General features: G+C 49.8%; 1 protein-coding gene across 1 annotated transcript in view; it reads right to left on the bottom strand.

Annotated features, from left to right (window-relative positions):
* LOC144785865 (catechol O-methyltransferase-like) overlaps positions 1-17514 on the bottom strand; it is a 109991-nt gene extending 92477 nt beyond the window's left edge. The window contains exon 1 of the mRNA XM_078664718.1: positions 17430-17514. The gene's annotated coding sequence lies outside the window, so the exon portion shown is untranslated. The remainder of the gene's footprint in view (positions 1-17429) is intronic.
* Between the last annotated feature and the right edge of the window lie 599 nt (positions 17515-18113).

Here is an 18113-nt window from a genome sequence, read left to right as displayed (position 1 = left end):
TTATGTTATAACATTTTATAGAGCGCAGCAGTTGCCCCAGCAAACAGGCGTCCCGGCGCAAACAGCAGTAAGAACCAAACAGGGGTGAGGCAGAAAGGTCTACAACAGCGGAAAGAGGTGTGTTTTGACTGATTTGTGGAAAGCTAGGTAGTTGTTCATACTGCGGATCTGTGCCGGTAGCAAGTTTCAGAGTTTTGCCGCCATAACACGAAACAAGCACCCCCCCCCGCCCCCCCCCCCCCCCGCGGGTACCTTCCTTACCCGGGGGACCACTACCAAACCACCAAGTTTTGCCCCAAGGAACGGAGTTGCCGTGTAGGTACATATTCAAAATCTTGAAGGCCAAGCAGAGAGCCTTAAACTCAATCCGCCTGGATCGGCAACCAATGAAGTCGGCAAATGGCATCTGACACAGGACAGGCTCTACGGAGACCAAGGAGGGTTCTGGCAGCCGCATTTTGGACCCTCTGGAGTCTAAGAATTTCTGCCTTGTTTGACCATAGATACAGTGAATTGGCATAATTCAGTCTCGACAAAATCAGGGCCTGGAGGATGACTTGCCGTGTTGGTGAGTCGAAAAAACCCAGTAAGGGTCTGAGCCCTCGCAGCAGCCCAAAGCATGTCCCAGCCACCTTCTTTGTTTGGGCTTGGAAGCTAAGGGCCAAGTCCACCCACACCCCTAGCTTCTTTACCACCTGCTGGGGGGGGGCATTACCAAGGGTTTCGGGCCACCAGTGCTCGCTTCAGAGCCCGGGGTCGTTCCGTACCAACAATACCTCCGACTTGTTAGAATTAAGCTGGAGACAGTTGGCAGTCATCCACCCGGCAGCGGCCACAAGATCGCTGCGAAACTTGGGAGCGCCCCGCGTGGGGTCATCCAAGAGTGCCACTACCAACTGTGTGTCGTCTGCGTAGGAGACCATAGTCTGACCTCTACTCTTGGCTGCCAGGGGTTGGACGTACAGGTTAAACAGCAGTGGCCTCAGAGAGGAGCCCTATGGCACCCCTTGTTTGATGTTGTGAACACCGGAGGTGAAAGGGAGGGCAGACACCTGAAACGTCCTCCCTGCAAGAAACGAGGAGAGCCACTCCAAAGCGGAGTCCGCTATGCCTTCCTCCCCCAGACGTTGCAGCAAGATGGAATGGGAAACTGTATGGAACGCCGCACTAAGGTCGAATAATATCAGTACCAAAGTGTGCCTGGCATCTAGTGCAGTTTGGAGATGTTCAGTCACGGCCAGGAGCGCTGAGTCCGTGCTGTGCCCGGACGGAAACCATTCTGGAAGGGGTCTAAGATGTTATTGGTGTTCAGGAAATCTGTTAGTAAGGAGTTAATATAGGCCTCAGTTATCTCAGACACCCATGGCAGGAGGGAAATAGGACGGAAGTTTTCTGGCTTAGATTAATCTAGGGTGGGTTTTTTAAGCAGAGGTACCACCTTGGCCTGTTTCCATGCCCTGGGAACAACCACCCTGGCAAGCGACCTATTGATCACCTGGCCCAAAGGTGCCAAGTGCACAGGCAGAATTTTCCTGAATTGATCGGGCTTGAGGGGGTCAGCAGGAGAGACCGATTTAATTGTGCTGCACTAGATTCAAACACCACCATTCAAACAAAAAACTGATCGACTCGATTACAGTCAACGAATAAAACAGACCACAAAACACTCCCAAACATATTCTGCTTCCTATACCACATTCTGGACAAATCTTCCCATTTGTACAGCAGGATGACTCAGGTGAAACTTATGGCTATCACTCACAACACTCCTGTGATACTTGTGGCTATCACTCACAACACTCCTGTGATACTTGTGGCTATCACTCACAACACTCCTGTGATACTTGTGGCTATCACTCACAACACTCCAGTGATACTTGTGGCTATCACTCACAACACTCCTGTGATACTTGTGGCTATCACTCACAACACTCCTGTGATACTTGTGGCTATCACCCACAACACTCCAGTGATACTTGTGGCTATCACTCACAACACTCCTGTGATACTTGTGGCTATCACTCACAACACTCCTGTGATACTTGTGGCTATCACTCACAACACTCCTGTGATACTTGTGGCTATCACTCTCAACACTCCAGTGATACTTGTGGCTATCACTCACAACACTCCTGTGATACTTGTGGCTATCACTCACAACACTCCAGTGATACTTGTGGCTATCACTCACAACACTCCAGTGATACTTGTGGCTATCACTCACAACACTCCAGTGATACTTGTGGCTATCACTCACAACACTCCTGTGATACTTGTGGCTATCACTCACAACACTCTGTGATACTTGTGGCTATCACTCGCAACACTCCGTGATACTTGTGGCTATCACTCACAACACTCCAGTGATACTTGTGGCTATCACTCACAACACTCCTGTGATACTTGTGGCTATCACTCACAACACTCTGTGATACTTGTGGCTATCACTCACAACACTCCGTGATACTTGTGGCTATCACTCACAACACTCCGGTGATACTTGTGGCTATCAGCCACAACTCTCCGGTGATACTTGTGGCTATCACTCACAACACTCTGTGATACTTGTGGCTATCACTCACAACACTCCGTGATACTTATGGCTTATCAGCCACAACTCTCCGGTGATACTTGTGGCTATCAGCCACAACTCTCCGGTGATACTTGTGGCTATCAGCCACAACTCTCCGTGATACTTGTGGCTATCACTCACAACACTCTGTGATACTTGTGGCTATCACTCACAACACTCCGGTGATACTTGTGGCTTATCAGCCACAACTCTGAGGTGATACTTGTGGCTTATCAGCCATAACTCTCCGGTGATACTTGTGGCTATCACTCACATATCCACCGGGTACTACACTTCCCCCACATTTTCACTTCACGGGGAACGCCCACTTGTAACATTTCCTGACACGTTACTTCTCTTCTCTCCACATCGCACTCACAGGGTACACCCACATGCAGCTTCTCACAACAGGGTACGACTCTTCCACACTTTAGCGCACTACAGGGTACGCCCTGCAAACAACCTGTCACAGGTTGTGGCTCTTCCCCAACTTCACATACCATAATATGACAGAACGAAAGGCCCACCAATGACATTGCAGGAAATTACATTACATCAGGGGTATTCAAACTGTGGGGCGCGACCCCCAGGGGTGCCGTAGATTGATAGAAAGGGGGGTCGCGCATTCCTAGTCACACTTCTGCCCAGGCCCATAGGACTACAAGGGCTTCAGCCCCCTCCTCCTCCGTTCTGTGTCTCAGCCCGGGCTGCTGCAGTGCAGCTGAAGCTAATGGATGCTGGGCTGGGCAGTGTCTGGAGTCTTATCTCCAGCATGCCTGAGTTTTTCACAGGTCATTAAAGACCATTATCATATTTGCATACTTTTGTAAACTGATTACAGAGGCTTCGGTTTTTCTAGTTCCACTACCCCCAGGGTCCCCTCTCTGCCTCTTCCTTACATTTTACAGTTAGTGGAGTAGTGTGAGAATGCATTTCATGAAAAGGAATGAAAATGCCAGCCCTGTGTTGTTTAAAAGAGCCTGCAAAGACGTCATTTTGACACTAAACAGACATAAATAAAAAAAAATATGTATTCATTTGTTATGTGACTTTTCTGTCTTTGTTCCCTTTGATGATCAGTCATGGATCATTGAGGCAGCCCTAGAACACAATTAAAAGTTCTTTCTATCTATATTTGTTGTTCTAAGTATGCACAGATTAGTGCTGAAAATACAGCTGTAGGTGACTGCGTATTTTTGTACCATCCGGGACATCAAAATAAGGAGCTGGCAACCCTAATCATAGGACTGGGTGCGGGACAGCAGTGATAGGGGAAGAGAGGGAGTACTGGGGTGGGTGCTGAGCAGTGATTAATTTGTAATAAAACATGTGTCAGGGACCTCACCAGTAGGCCACTGCAACTTTAACCACCCACCCATAGCCTTGCCTGCACGGCTAATGACAATACCTATGCAACTACGAACCATAACACTTGTACAAGTGTGACTATTCAGACTATTTCAAGCCTCCAAAGCTTTAACCCCTTGAGTGCTGCTGTCGGCCAACAGTCGTCGCGGGCACTACCTTGGTAGTGCTGCGCACGTGCGTTGGCCGACGCGGCCGCACCCATTTCTTCGAACGTTCAGCACTGGCGCAGAACGTTCGAAGCAACAAACGGGATAAGAATGGCATTGTCAGGAGTTGTTGGCCTAACGGCTAGGGCGTTCGACCTCAGACCTGGGGATCTGGGTTCGAGTCTCGGTAACGACACCAAAACCTCCTGTGATTCTGGGCAAATCACTTTTTCTCTACCCGTGCCTAAAATGAAAGTGTGTCCTCATGTAACGTAACTGGAAAATATGTAAAGCGCTCTGATACCTGATTCGGTTCGGGTCTAGTTTGCACTATATAAAACTCTGCAAAAAATAAATAAATAAATAAATAAAATGTATATTGAATTAATAAACAGCTGTACTGCTCATCTCTAAATTACACAGATTAGAAAGAGCCACCATGTGGCAGACTCTCATAGTGCCAGTGTGCACAATTAAATGCCAGTGCCGCGAACCGGAAACCACCTGCTCAAATTAGGCACTGGTGCTGAGGTAACAGGGGAAAGGGACGTTGGTTCAAGAAGGTGTGGAAGAACAAAGGTTTGGAAGATGAACGGGGGGACTGAATAGGTGTAAGATACAAAGAGACAAAAATTTGAATGGAGAGACTTGAAGTGAATGAGAAGTGCTGAGGGGCATGGGAGGTGATGGGGCCAGAGAGGCCATGAGATACACGCGAGAGACTGATAGAGATGAGGGCAGTGAAAAGACAGAATGGCAGAAGGTAGTTAAAGGTGAAGTGAGGTTGAATGGGGAGAGTTCAGAAATTGTAAAAGGGGTGATAGAAATGACCTGTAAAGTGATAGAGGGATCCGGGATTAGGAGAGTAGAGGGGGTGAGAGGAAAGTGGCATAGGTAAACTGCTTAGCTCTGCACAAGACCGCCAGGGTTTTAAGGGACCCCTGCTGGTCCCGGCCAGGGACAGGTGAGCTTCTAATGCTGAGTTCTTCAATCTGTGGGGGGCGCGACGCCATCTCAGGGGGGGGCGCGCACTCCACACTAAGATCTTCCCTTTGTGGTGTTTTACTGTCCCGAGTTGCAAGTCTTCACCCATTTCAAATGGGAATCTTTTTATTGAAGAGCTAACAGGGGGTTGGAGGGGGGGGGAGGGGAAAAAGATAAAGCACGACATGATGTAAAGAGCTGAGTTAACTGTCCCAAGAGGGGGTTAATTCTTAGAGCTGAAATGCTTCAGCTGCAGTGGGAGACGGGAGTCTCCTGCTAAAAACAAAAGCAAGGAAACAGACAGTCCTGTTCCTTCATGTTCAGTTCATAGCAGAGGAGAGTCCTTGCCTCCCACTGCAGCTGAAATTACTCATCTGTTTCTTCACTTTTAGCAGAGGAGACATCCTGCCTCCCACTGCAGCTGAAGCATTTCAACTCTACAAGTTTAACCCTGTCCTGGGAGGGTTAGCTCTTAGCAAAAGGAGACAACGTTTCTTTTAAATTTACACAGGGCTTCAAGTTGCCAAAAGAAATATGCCAGCCAGCCATAACACATGGCTGGCTGTCATTTATCTTTTGGCATCTTGAAGACAATGAATTTGCAGGCTGTTTAAACAACACGTTTACACATCCTGCAAATTCATTGTCTTGACACTAAATATGCTTATAAAGAAGAATGTAGTACAGAAGGGGGTGGTGATGGACGGAGCATCTGAATCAATCAAACACTCACACCCAGTCAAAAGATCTGGGTTTAATCCATCACCGTTCTTTAGCCCACTCTGCCACCCCAGTTCAGACATGGCTATATGCAAATCAGTCTGACCCTGTTCCTCATGGGAACAGTCCAGCCCGAACTGCCAAGCCATGTCTTTCCTGGACCGGAATCAAGCTTCCGAGGACCGGTTTCTGGCATTCCAGCCGTCTTCAGCCCAGCTTGCTTGAATCCAGTGGCAAAGAGAGCAAGGGACTCACGTCTGAGCATACCCTGCCACACTTATGGTGGCCAAAAGCGGTACAGAAAGGGGTGGTGATGGACGGAGCACCTGAAGACGGCTGGAAAGCCATGTCTGAACTGCGGTGGCAGAGTGGGCTAAAGAACGGTGATGGATTAAACCCAGATTTTTTGACTGGGTGTGAGTGTTTGATTGATTCAGATGCTCCGTCCATCACCACCCCCTTTTGTACCGCTTTTGGCCGCCATGGGTGTGGCAGGGTATGCTCAGACGTGAGTCCCTTGCTCACTTTGCCAATGGATTCAAGCAAGCCGGGCTGAAGATGGCTGGAATGCCAGAAACCAGTCCTCGGAAGCTTGTTTCCGGTCCAGGGAAGACATGGCTTGGCAGTTCGGGCGGGACTGTTCCCATGAGACACAGGGTCAGACTGATTTGCATATAGCCATGTCTGAACTGGGGTGGCAGAGTGGGCTAAAGGACGGTGATGGAATAAACCCAGATCTTTTGACTGGGTGTGAGTGTTTGATTGATTCAGATGCTCCGTCCATCACCACCCCCTTTTGTACCGCTTTTGGCCGCCATGGGTGTGGCAGGGTATGCTCAGACGTGAGTCCCTTGCTCACTTTGCCACTGGATTCAAGCAAGCTGGGCTGAAGACGGCTGGAATGCCAGAAACCGGTCCTCGGAAGCTTGTTTCCGGTCCAGGGAAGACATGGCTTGGCAGTTCGGGCTGGACTGTTCCCATGAGGCACAGGGTCAGACTGATTTGCATATAGCCATGTCTGAACTGGGGTGGCAGAGTGGGCTAAAGAACGGTGATGGATTAAACCCAGATCTTTTGACTGGGTGTGAGTGTTTGATTGATTCAGATGCTCCGTCCATCACCACCCCCTTTTGTACCGCTTTTGGCCGCCATGGGTGTGGCAGGGTATGCTCAGACGTGAGTCTCTTGCTCACTTTGCCACTGGATTCAAGCAAGCCGGGCTGAAGACGGCTGGAATGCCAGAAACCGGTTCTCAGAAGCTTGTTTCCGGTCCAGGGAAGACATGGCTTGGCAGTTCGGGCTGGACTGTTCCCATGAGGCACAGGGTCAGACTGATTTGCATATAGCCATGTCTGAACTGGGGTGGCAGAGTGGGCTAAAGAACGGTGATGGATTAAACCCAGATCTTTTGACTGGGTGTGAGTGTTTGATTGATTCAGATGCTCCGTCCATCACCACCCCCTTTTGTTCCGTATAAAGAAGAATGTATACATTTGTAATGTCTTTGTTCCATTTTATTATCAGCCATGGATCATTCAGGCAGCCCTAGAACACAATTAACAGTGCTTCTATTTATATTTGCTGTTCAAGGTATGCACACACAAGTGCTGTCAATGCAGCTTTAGGTGACTGTTTATGTTTTATTTTTGTACTGCCTGTGACATCAAAATAATGAGCTGGCAACCCTAATAATCAAACTGGAAGTTTGTTGTAAGATCAGCACATTTATGTCCTCCACCCTGATCCCTGGTTAATGCCACAATAGCAATAGTTTAACATATCTGAAACCCTATGCTGCTGTTGATAGCACGCTGAGTTACTGCAAGTGTTTGGGAATGCACCCTGCATTCAGACAACTCACTCATTCTCGCCCTTCACTTTCATGCTCACCCTGCACTCACATCGATCGCAATGCCCTCACACTGATCGCGATGCATTATCACCATTCACCCGCTTACCCTGTACTCACAGTGATCACTCTGCACTCACAATGCACTTGCGCTGTTCACCCTGCAGTCACACAAGCACACTACTCACCCTGCACTCATGTGACACTTCACTCACCTGTCCTCCTTTCTGCTCAATCTGCAATCTCACTCAAATAAGACCATCACTAACCAAGCAATAATTTGTCCCATTCTGCACTTACATCCGCACACAAATTCATATGGTCACCTCACTCACCCTGCAGTCACTTCTCTTACCCTAGTCTCACACTGTTGCATGGCTCACCCCTCACTCACATGATACTCCTGCCACCCACACAGCGCAGAGGGTGCCTGCTACAAAGAACGTGTACCGTGCAGATCAAAGAACTGAATTGAGTAAACAATGAGTAGTGCTATAAAAAAAGAAATATTTGCCAGAAAGGTGCTATAGAGAGATGAGTTGCATTGTTGGTGAGTGGTAGTGAGGAAATTCGTGGAGGAGGAGGAAATGGGGGAGGGGTGCCAAAACAGAACATTCCACTGTGTGCGACCAGTGCTAGGGCCATCCCTGGCTGGGAGTGGTCGCCCCCACCCGAGGTTTGGGTCTAGTTGCTCCCCTGTACACAAGTATGGGCATGTCGTGCCCCATCAAGTTTTTCTTCCTAAATTACAAAAGTACACATTTACATGCACTGCAATCCAGCCTTTTAGGGGCCACTTGATAGAGACAGCTCTGTTTTCGTCCTGATGGCCTGGAATAATTCCTAAACTGATTCTTGTAAATACCGTTTTGTTTCATTTCTTTTTAATGTGATTGATGAGAGAGAGTCTATTACTATTTGCAGACAAATGTTTTTGTTTAATGCAACAACCATAAAAAAGTTTATTTTAGATCAAAACGAATCATCACATATGAGAAATTGGAGGATATCACAGATGTTATTCGCTGTAAAATTTGTGGGCTGCTGCTCTGTTACAACAGTGAAAACACACATCACTATCTCTGAATATTAGATGTAAACACTTTCAGAATTTCAACCATAGCGCCCTTGCACCGGTAGTAGCCTGGCTAAAGAAAGTATGGCAGAGGTGAAAGTGAATCATTTAATCTCAAAGCTGTTCCGAACAGGGGACCCCAAATTAGTATTGGTCCAGGGCACCCAAAATCCTTAACATGTCCCTGCCACCACAAAGTCTGTCAGACATTGCTATGAAGTAAAATAGGCAACATCATTCATTTATTATCAGTTCTATTTTTTTTAAACATAAGCCCGACGTGTCCTTAACCCCCACTGCTACAGGCAAGCAACTTATTGTACCACTAAGGAATTCTCAATTAGGTGTTCGTTCGGCGCCCTCTCTATGGGCTTTCACCTTTGTCTTCGGATCCATAACTGCTTGGTGGGCAATTATCCCATTATAATGCTGCCTAAAACGTTTGTTAATGGTTTCTAGGGAAGAATTGTTTCTCGTGTATCAACTCTGAGCTAGGGAGTGCTTGAAAAATCTGATAACACTGTCTCCCTTACAGTCAACGTTCTGGCTGAAAATGTCTGCAGAATATTCGGCTTTAAGTGAAACTGCTATCAAAACTCTCTTGCCTTTCAGTTCGTCCTATTTGTGTGAGATTGGGTTCTCAGCACTTGCAGTATTAAAGACTTAAGGGGCCTATTAGTATGTCAGGCGGATCGCTACCGCCCGCATGGCGGTGGCGATCTGCCCGACAATAACCTCCGCCCGCATGAAATTTACCCCCTGCCTGATTATGTTAGCCGGGGCACCACGGCGGACGGGAAGACTGTCCGCCGCGTTCCCGCCCTGTCGATGTGTCGACAGCGCGGAAAAGATTTGAATATGGTGGAGGTGTCTGCTAGACACTGCCATCCATATTACAATGGGAGCGGGACGCAGCCTTTCTGCGGAAAGGCATGCGGATTGCTCAGTTGGGGGCCGGTTGCGGGCCCACAGGATGTTGGTGGGGCACATGGGGTAACTATGGTACCCCCCTGCATTTGCATGGACGACCTAGCAGGCACCGCGCAGTGCCTGCCACGTTGTGCATGAAGGTGTGCAGGGCCAGTGACTCCCAAGGACTGGCTACCGGGGGCGGCAGAGCCTTCGAGACCTCGGAGTCAGACTCTCGGGTATTTCACCCAGGCGGACGGCCATGGACTGAGCTGCAGCTGTGATCCCAACGAGCCTTCCCTGGCAGCGCGAGCAAGCACCGAAGGTCTGACACCAGGCCTTCACTGAGCTGGTGCAGCAAGGCCAGCCTTTAGCATGGGCGAGCTGGGCCCAGGTTGCCATTTTTGTGAGGGGCGCATGGAGCTGTGTGCATTAAGGTTATACCAACAGCAGTGCCCTTTTCACCTTGCTACAGCCTTGTCCTGGTCCCTGCTTGTTCGTTTTTGTCTGATTTGCCAGTTTAAAGTGGTTTTAGTCCTTTATTATCATATGGCGGCGGGCGATGTTTTTAACACCCTCCCTTCACCCTATGAACCCTGATGGCACACATCAACAAAACCATCATCTGCATGAGGCAGCTCAGCTATGGTGATTCAGGTGAGCTTGGGGGAGGCCGGGGATGTGTATATCCAGGGGCCAGTCCCTGCTCACCCAGGTACTGACCAGTGAACACAAAAGGGACCCTCCGCTGCCCCATTTAATTCACTACCATCAGCAAAGGTGCCAAATTTCTCGCCGCCCACAACCAGGGCGCTATTTTAGCAAAGGCCGTCCCTGTGCTGCAGGATTAGGGAAGGCAGATGTCACAGGGAAAATCAGTGGTCATCTGAGTGCTGAGCACTGAATTAACCGCTTGGGTGCTACTGACGTGACCTCCCCATCAACAGGGCCGACCACCGAGCACTATTGCCAGGGTTTTCATGTCCAGGGCACAAGTCCTAAAAAAAGAAGTGGGGGGAAGCTGACGTCAGGACAGGAAGTGACGTCACGAAAGGTGGCTTGCACTCAGTTGCAGTTTATAAATATCGAGCTCCCAGTAAAATAAGTGGGGGGACGTCGCCACCCGCGTGGGACCCCGACTTGGGCCCTGGTCATGTCAACGTAAGCAGCAGCAGAACAGCTGTGGTGCTCTCCTCATCACACCCCCGCATCAGAAGAGTTCCCTACTTCAGGAAATGGAGTTGTGGTGTCCTGCAACCATATCACAGACGTGGTGAGGTCTGCTGCAGGACCGGCACCCAGGAAGGCCCTTCCTGGCCTCCCTGCACCGGTGGAAGGTGCAGGAAACAGCTTCCTTCCCTGCTTGCGGGGGAAGTGTGCCGCATGACGGGTGTCTCTGGAAAGCGGAGACTCTCAGCTCTGCTGAGCACTCCTCCTGTCCTGGAAAGCGCCAGGCAGCTGCCGAGCCGCACGATCACTAGGCGCTTCAAGTACACACTAGAACTTTTACAGTGAATTATGTGATTGGATGCTCATAAGCATTTGCAATGCAATAGGTCTCGCATTTACAAAAGTTTGAGCTATTGGCTTTGTAAATGACAATGCCTTTTATCTATGTGTTGTTTTTACAACAGATAAATAAAAGGCATTGTCATTTACAATGCCAATAGCTTGAACTCTCACTAATGTGAGACATATTGCATTGCAAATGCCAGCACCCGTGCAAAAAAAAACAAGCATTGGCATAGCCAATAGGTCTCGCCTTTGGGACCTTATAAGTGTTTAGCCATGCAACAGTTGATGTTGTAGCACCAAGGATATTGTGCTGCATAACTAAATACTTATAAGGTCCCAAAAGCGAGACCTATTGTCTATGCCAATGCTGGTTTCCTTTGTGAATTAGCCCCTGCGTTTAGAGAAAGCTGAATGAAATACAAGCATCATTCCTCGGTGTTGGAAATTTACGGACTGATAAATATGCAACTGCGAAAACATTGACAAATACAAAAAAGTACTAAAAAACTAAATTTCTAGTGCCAAGATTAATCGGAAACACTATACAAAACTATTTTCCATAAAAAATAAAAGGCATGCCAGCAACATTTGCCGAACTGTAACGTAGAGCAAAATCTATGTATGGTACTAGCACAACTTTGAATTTGTAATATTTTGTCTGAGGCTTATAGCTCAATTTGGTCTGTACATACCAATGTCAAAAAAAATATATATATATAGCCAATGAATCACATTATTTATCCAGCATCTTTTAATTGTTTAAAGCGCAATAAAAACGCTGAATACTATGCAAAATAAAATACTCCACTTCCATTGTTAAATACATCACATTGGGGCATGGATTTTAGCAGCGTGACATGGCGCCCAGGGATTTCAACACTAATTTAGCATGGGTGACTTTGCTTGGAAAGGATCTGTCAGGTCTGCAAAATCCATTGTCCTATTGGAATTGTAGATAAATTACGCTTGCTGTATGGTGAGTGGTACTGGAACGACTGCATGTGCACCAAATGTTATTTACTCTGTTGCAATGTAATGGGCCGTGCCGAAAATGACGTCCCTTAATTGCTGTTTTTTCCTACACGAAGTCACTGCTTTGTAGACCGAGGTGTTTATTTTTCAGAGTCACGTACCCCAAAATAAACAGTGAGGAACATAACGAGCACACAATTAGAGGTTTTCCTCTGCCGCTTATTGGTTTCTCCACCCTTGCCAGAAAGGGGTCCCTGTGTTCTATATGTAGTGAGCTCCGGTCGACCAGCGATATTGTATTTTTCAAGGCTGCGGCTATAATTAGGAGGAAAGGAGCTCGCAGGAGTCGCGGGAAGACCCTGGAGGCGGAAGAATTGAAACTGGTGTAATCTGTCTGCATTGGTTTTCCTACCTTCCTCCCGAATACCATATAATCCAGCTGACATGTTCACAGCTGTATTGCTGAACTTTGTTGTTTACATAATGTGTCCCGTTTGGTCTACGCGGGTTATTACAGAAAGTACAGTTTGTGTCAAATAGTAGATGTTACGTGCCTCTGAACAGCTTAGGGCCAATTCCAAAGGCAAAAAAAGTATTTTCGCAAAAGTGCGATGTATGTCTTCTGCTTTTTCGGAGCATATACTATTTAAAACAAGCAACAACAAGGAAGCAAAGCAAACAGCCGGAGAAGAGAGAAAACGGCAGGAATCGAAGTAAAGAGGAGGATGCAAGGAGAGGTACAGAGGGAGTTAGCATAAAAGGAGACACGGCCGGCGGTACGAGGAGTACGAGGAGAAATGCGACACGGCGGGCAGGGGAGGGGGCGGAGCGGGGAGAGCGGCATGAGGGTGTGAAGCAGCAGGGGCCTGAGACGAGGCCGCCTTGCCTTTGATGTGGTAATGCGAGGCAAGCGGCTGGTGGCATTGTGCACGCGCTTTCACGTGCACTGGAAGAAATCGTTGGGAATCGCCTGATCTCGATAAGCTCTGTTTAAGCCACAATATATCGAGCTCCCGCTCAATGCGCATGCGCATTGAGATAGGTCGCTCGACCTAAAAAGAGTTTGTAGAGAGCGTGTCCTGCCTGCAACACACATATGGCATGTCTGAACTGGGGTGGCAGAGTGGGCTAAAGAACAGTGATGGATCAAACCCAGATCTTTTGACTGGGTGTGAGTGTTTGATTGGTTCAGATGCCCCGTCCATCACCACCCCCTTTTGTACTGTCTGCAACACAGGCAGGACAAACTTATTTGAGAAAATAGTGCTCGAAGACTGTAATTAAGTATATCGCGTAACAACACGCGTAACAGGGGGTGTCGCCATGGGAGGTTACAAAATGAGACAAGGCGGTACTAAGGTGAGACTTCAAAGCCTATGGCCCATGAACAGCCACAGTTTACAGTGGACAATGACACAAGACAATGAAAAATATGGTTGGAGAGTGGGCGGAGTTTCAAGGCCATTCTGAATACAGTGGGCCCGATTCACAGAACTAACTTAAGACAAAATCCTAAACTCACTACCATTTTGGTATTCACAGACGGCACTTACTCATTTCGGTATTCACAGAAGTTAGGAGTACTAACTTTAGGACTTCTAAATGCCTTCTGTGAATACCGAAATGGTAGTGAGTTTAGGATTTTGTCTTAAGTTGGTTCTGTGAATCGGGCCCAGAAGGCTTCACAGAGCAGCGCATGCACTGCCCAGGCTCGACCGAAAAAGGGCATGACCTGGCCGACTACCAATAGGAGCAGGAGGGCTTTGTTCCAAAGAAGAGTAATGGCCGTCTCTTGGCCAAAGCGTCCCTCTTGCCTCGGCAACAAAGGTGTCTTTTGTGTTCGCCTCAACTTCTACCGAGTCCTGCAGGGCCATCTCTGGACATAGGACTCTTGGGCTGAGGAAAAAACACTGCTCGAGCTCAGAGAGTCACCCCATACCTCCCTTCCCAGCAGCAGTCACAGTTTTCATGGATAAATCTAATTGATTCTTTAGTGTCACCAATGTTATCTCATCTTGCATTGCCTGGAGTATTTGCTTTTTCCAGATGGCGTGTTTCTATAATTTTCTCATGCAATATGTGACTCGTGTGTAGTGCATACTGTGATGTGAGTCACCTCCCAGTGTCTGGGTGTGGTGTGTTCACTTGGTGGGTGGGTGCTTGGGGAGAGGAGCTGGCCTAACGGCTAGGTCGGTCTACCTCAAATCTGGGGAACTGGGTTCGAGTCTCATCAGGGTCGCGCTGTAGGAAGGTGGAATCTTCAAGACTTCGCCTGAAGGCTGCTCTCCATAGCTACCACTAGGATAGCTTTCAATAAAGGTCGTCTTAAACCTATCACCAATAAGAGTTGTTTGGACTGGTGCAAGGTGCCCACTAGAACTAGTGGACCGCATATGCCAGGCCAACTTCTCACACGCGCAACATCCTGTGATTCTGGGCAAATCACTTAATCTCCCGGTGCCTAACACAAATGAATGTGTCCTCATGTAACGCAACTGGTGCTCGTGTAAAGCGCTCCGATACCCGATACCTTCGGGTCAAGTTTACGCTATATAAAACTCTGTATAAAAAAAACATTAAAAAAAGAAGCACAAATGGAGAGCTCCGGATATCAGGCTGAAAAAGGTGAAGGTTCCTCATCAATTTTTGTACCATTCAGGGTGTGAGGGCCAATTATGCGGGGTGGTGCGCCAGATTTGTGGTGTGGTGGACCAATGTTATGGTGTGGTGTGGTGGTGGCTGGCTAGCTTATGGTTGTGTGTTGGCTGGTTTTCGGATGGAATGGGTCCGTTTTGTGAAGAGATGGGCCAGTTTTGTGGCTGCGGGGGGCAGTTGTGTGGCTGTGTGGGGGCAGGTTGCGAGGCTGTGTGGGGGGGGCAGTTGTGTGGCTGTGGGGGGCAGTTGTGTGGCTGTGTGGGGGGGCGGTTGTGTGGCTGTGTGGGGGCAGTTGTGTGGCTGTGGGGGGCAGTTGTGTGGCTGTGGGGGGTGGTTGTGTGGCTGTGTGGGGGCGTTTGTGTGGCTGTGTGGGGGCAGTTGTGTGGCTGTGTGGGGGCCAGTGTTGTGGGGTGGTGTGTTAGTTCTGAGACTATGTGGGGCCAGGTTGTGTGGTGGGTCACATTTGTGGCTGTGCGGTGGCCCGGTTTTGTGGCGGTGTGTCCCGGTGTTGTAAACATCTCTTAATAAAGACCGTGGGGGCAGAAGCCAGCAGCACTGTGCAGGGGGTGAATGCTGTCACCTCGTCACATGCAGCGTCACATGGACCCATCGCAGTTTGCGGGTAGCAGAGCCCGGATGTGTCAGTGTTTGTATAATGTCACCACGCGCTCAAACCGCAGCGCGCGCAGACACACGTGCTCATAAGAAGTGCTATATTCACAAATGTGGGCCGCTTTTATTCTAATCCCCGGGCATGTTTTGCCCCCCAATCCGACCCTGCTTTTCTCTGTTCCGAGGCGCCCCCCCCCCCCCCCCCCTGCTTCCCGCGCCCCTTCCTCGCCGGGGCTGGAGCCAGGGTGAGCCGGCCCCGCTCAGACCCCCTCCACGGGGCACCGGGTGGGAATCCCACCCTTGCAAGAAGGCTCAATTATCAGTTTACTGTGTTTTTTTAGCATCCCATGATGCACGGCGCCGGCTAGAAAATAACTAATGGTGCCAAGAGGCCGCTTCAAAGCGCTGAGAAAAAGTTTAGGAGTGAGAGGACAGCAGTGGGGGTGGGTGGGGTGCCCATGTATGTGGAGAAGTATTCGACGGTGCGCCTCGAATATGAGGGTCCCTTTCCTCGAGACCTGTGCGGCGTTGAAGCATCTTCTCAGTGACATTTGGAAGGCAGTGACGCGAGATATGGGGTAGAGGGGGCGAGTCATCGGGCAGAGAGAGGCCACTGGTCACTCAGGGAGACTCCCTCGAAGTCAGAAGGAGTTGCCAGATGTGGGGGCTCGTGTTACGAAGCACAAGGATGTCATTGGTCACTCAGGGAGACTCACTCTAAGACTTGCAGATGTGGGGGCTCGTGCCATCAAGCACAAAGACGCAACTGTCACTCAGGGAGACTCCCTCGAAGTCAGGGAGGGTTGCCAGATGTGGGGGCTCGTGTCTACAAGCACAAAGACGCCACTGGTCACTCAGGGAGACTCACTCCAAGACTTCCAGATGTGGGGGCTCGTGTCTTCAAGCACAAAGAGGTCACTGGTCACTCAGGGAGACTCACTCCAAGACTTCCAGATGTGGGGGCTCGTGTCTTCAAGCACAAAGAGGTCACTGGTCACTCAGGGAGACTCCCTCAAAGCCAGGGATACTTCCAGATGTGGGGGCTCGTGTCTTCAAGCACAAAGAGGTCACTGGTCACTCAGGGAGACTCACTCCAAGACTTCCAGATGTGGGGGCTCGTGTCTTCGGGCTCGTGTCTTCAAGCACAAAGAGGTCACTAGTCACTCAAGGAGACCCCCTCAAAGACTTGCAGATGTGGGGGCTCGTGTCTTTAAGCTCAAAGACGCCACTGGTCACTCAGGGAGACTCACTCAAAGTCAGGGAGAGTTGCCAGATGTGGGGGACCGTGTTCTCAACAGGTGCATCTTAAGGATTTTCAAGGCACAGGGCCGACCATATTTTTGGGGCCCCTGTTTGGAACAGCTGTGAATTTATAATCCGATTTCAGCTCTTTGGTCAGACAAGTCACTGACAGAAAGTTATATAAAGTTATTTACATCTAATATTCAGGGACAGGGACGTGTGTTTTCAATATTTTTATACAAAAGCAGCCCACTGATATAACTGCAAATAATCTCCGACATCCTCCCATTTCTCATATGCGGTCCTGCTTTGATCTAAAAAAGAAACTTTTTTATGGAAGTTGCATAAAACAAACACATTTCTCTGCAAAATGTCTAATAGACTCGCACGTCACCCACATTAATAATACATTAAAAGGAAACAGTACTTAAAACAATCTGTTTAAGAATTACCCAAAGTCACCAGGGCAAGAGTCTGCGGGAACTTAGCTGGCCCCATCAGGGGGGGGGCCCTGACAGTCTTGGGCCCTGGGCCACAGCCCACTCTGCCCACGCCTTAAAGCGTCTCTGGTTATCAAGCACAATGACGTCACTGGTCACTCAGGGAGACCCCCTCGAAGTCAGGGGGGCCGGGGTGGCCCTCCGCTCCCCCTAGGTCCTCACGACTTATCCTCAGCAGGGAGCGCGGACCCTCAGAGCCAAGGACCCCTCTTTCTGAAACAAGCCTGTAAACACACAAGTAAACCCCTCTGTTTCTGATGCCCCCCCCCTGATTGCTGTAAGTGTCGGCATGTGTGTGGGGGGTACTCACCTCCCCCTGGGGGCTGCAGCGCTCCGTCCCCGGCTCCTTTCACTCACTCTCAGCCTCGCACAGTGAGTGAGCGCAGGAAGGAGCCGAGGACGGGTAAACAAGGAGTTCTTTATAGCCCGCCAGCCCTGCGGGGGAGAGGCAGGAGGGGGAGGGAGGAGGGAGCCGGGGAGGCCAACCAAGTCTTCTCCTGGCCCCGAGCCGAGCCTAGGCCTGCACGGGCCCCGCGCACTGCTGCAGGCCCAGGCCTGAGGGAGTCCCTGGGAAATGCACTCAGTGCAGGAAAGGGGGCGCTGCAGGCCTGGGGGAGCCCCTGGGAAATGCACTCAGTGTAGGAACGGGGGCGCTGCAGGCCTGAGACAGCCCCTGGGAAATGCATTCAGTGCAGGAAAGGGGGCGCTGCAGGCCTGAGGGAGCCCCTGGGAAATGCACTCAGTGCAGGAGAGGGGGCGCTGCCGGCCTGAGGGAGCCCCTGGGAAATGCACTCAGTGCAGGAGAGGGGGCGCTGCAGGCCTGGGGGACCCCCTGGGAAATGCACTCAGTGCAGGAAAGGGGGCGCTGCAGGCCTGAGACAGCCCCTGGGAAATGCATTCAGTGCAGGAAAGGGGGCGCTGCAGGCCTGAGGGAGCCCCTGGGAAATGCACTCAGTGCAGGAGAGGGGGCGCTGCCGGCCTGAGGGAGCCCCTG

The sequence above is a fragment of the Lissotriton helveticus genome, chromosome 10 (genome assembly GCF_964261635.1).
Source record: "Lissotriton helveticus chromosome 10, aLisHel1.1, whole genome shotgun sequence".
NCBI classification, from domain to species: Eukaryota; Metazoa; Chordata; class Amphibia; order Caudata; family Salamandridae; genus Lissotriton; species Lissotriton helveticus.
Note: the sequence above shows the minus strand (reverse complement) of the source record. Positions and strands in the feature narration are given on the sequence as shown.